Raw genomic sequence first — 1,945 nt, 5'->3', positions numbered from 1 at the left:
AATGAAGTGTCTTGGTTCTGGTTCTTAATTACAAAAATAGAAGAGTAACTAAAACAGAAAGGATAGAGTCAGGAAACTCAGAAACTTATTGGACAGCCAACCTAGTCAAAATAGCAACTTTTTTTTTCTTTCTCTGTTTTTCTGGTTTTTCTTTATTCTTCTCTCATACAATCTATCTCAACAGCAGCCTCCCCTTTTTCCTCTCCTTGAAATATCCCCACAACTTCCCCGCTCCCTCTGATCCACTGCTGCTACTTTTTCCCCCTTTAGAAAAGAGCAGACTGGACTGGCTCCTCCAAAAAGCAATCATTGCATAGTTCCTGGTCGTTCGTGCTCCGCGCTCACTGCAGTCACCTTTGCTGCCCACTGCCTCCTCCAACACGGACTCTGGCAGTTTCCTCACCAGAGTCCTCGAACTAATTCCTCACTTGCTGCATCAGATCACNGGCATGCCCCACCATGTCAGATGCGACAGTGGACACCAACTCCGAGATCACAACCAAGGACTTGAAGGAGAAGAAGGAAGCTGTGGAGGAGGCAAACAATGGAAGAGATGCACCTGCTAATAGGAACACTCAAAATGAGAGAAATGGGGAGCAGGAGGCTGACAATGAAGTAGATGAAGAAGAGGAAGAAGGTGGGGATGAAGAGGAGGAGGAAGAGGGTGGAGATGAAGATGAGGAAGCTGAGGCTCCTACGGTCAAGTGGGTAGCTAAGGATGATGAGGATGATGATGTCGACACCAAGAAGCAGAATTTAAACATGGTCACCCTTGAGTAGAGAAACAGGCCCCGCCCACCCACAGAGGGCAGTGCCACCCACATATCACTTGGCTCTCTATCACCCCACCAAAACCACAATTTGAACTGACAACTTGGGAGGGAATAAAAGTACCAGAACTCCCCAGGCCCTGCTTTTTTTTTTTCTTAAAAATACTTTAAAATGAAATTTTGTTTGTATTTTTATTTACATTTTATATTTTTGTACATATTGTTAGAGGTCAGCCATTTTTTTTTGTTTTGGTTTGGTTTTTTTGTTTTGGTTTTTTGGTTTTGTTTTTGTTTTTTCCGAGACAGGGTTTCTCTATATAGCCCTGGCTGTCCTGGAACTCACTTTGTAGACCAGGCTGGTCTCGAACTCAGAAATCCACTTGCCTCTGCCTCCTGAGTGCTGGGATTAAAGGCATGCGCCACCACGCCCAGCTGAAGTCAGCCATTTTTAATGATAACGGGTAACCAAACCAGCCTTCAGAGCGTTTCTGTCCTGCTTCAGACTTTACTTGTGGTGTGACCATGTTCATTATAAGCTCAAAGGAGAAAAAAAAAAAAAAAAAACTTGTAAAAAACACAAAAACAACAAAAAAGCAATCTTATTCCGAGCATTCCAGTAACTTTTTTGGGTATGTACCTAGCTGTACTATAAGTAGTTGTTTTGTATGAGATGGTTAAAAAGGCCAAAGATAAAAAGTTTTTTTCACTTTTTTGTCTATGAAGTTGCTGGGGTTTTTTGTTTGTTTGTTTGGTTGGTTGGTTGGTTGGTTGGTTGGTTGGTTTGGCTTGGTTTGTTTTTTGTTCGAGATTTTTTTTTTTTTTTGGACTGTTTGACGTATTTGTGAAACAATGTCCAACAATAAACCAGAATTTTATTTTGCTGAGTTGTTCTAAAAAAAAGAAAAGAAAAGTAAAGAGCAGACTGCCCAACAATATCAACCAAACATGGCATAACATGGCGTAGTAAGACTAGGCATAAGACACCCTCCATAGCTGGTGAGATTGCAAACATTTACAACCACTCTGCAAATCAATCTGGTGGTTCCTCAGACAATTTGAAATAGTTATACATGAAGACCAAGCTATACCACTCCTGGGCATATACCCAAAAATGCTGCACCACGCCATAAGGACACATGTTCCACTATGTTTAAAGCAGCCTTATTCATATTAGT

At 41.4% G+C, this 1,945-nt stretch overlaps 1 pseudogene; it reads left to right on the top strand.

The window, feature by feature from the left end:
- The first annotated feature begins 459 nt into the window (after nucleotides 1–459).
- On the top strand, nucleotides 460–749 carry LOC110288905 (annotated as a pseudogene).
- Nucleotides 750–1,945: the final 1,196 nt, after the last annotated feature.

Source organism: Mus caroli, unplaced genomic scaffold (assembly GCF_900094665.2).
Source record: "Mus caroli unplaced genomic scaffold, CAROLI_EIJ_v1.1 scaffold_25277_1, whole genome shotgun sequence".
In the NCBI taxonomy this organism is placed as follows: Eukaryota; Metazoa; Chordata; class Mammalia; order Rodentia; family Muridae; genus Mus; species Mus caroli.
This window is presented reverse-complemented; position numbering and strand designations above follow the sequence as displayed.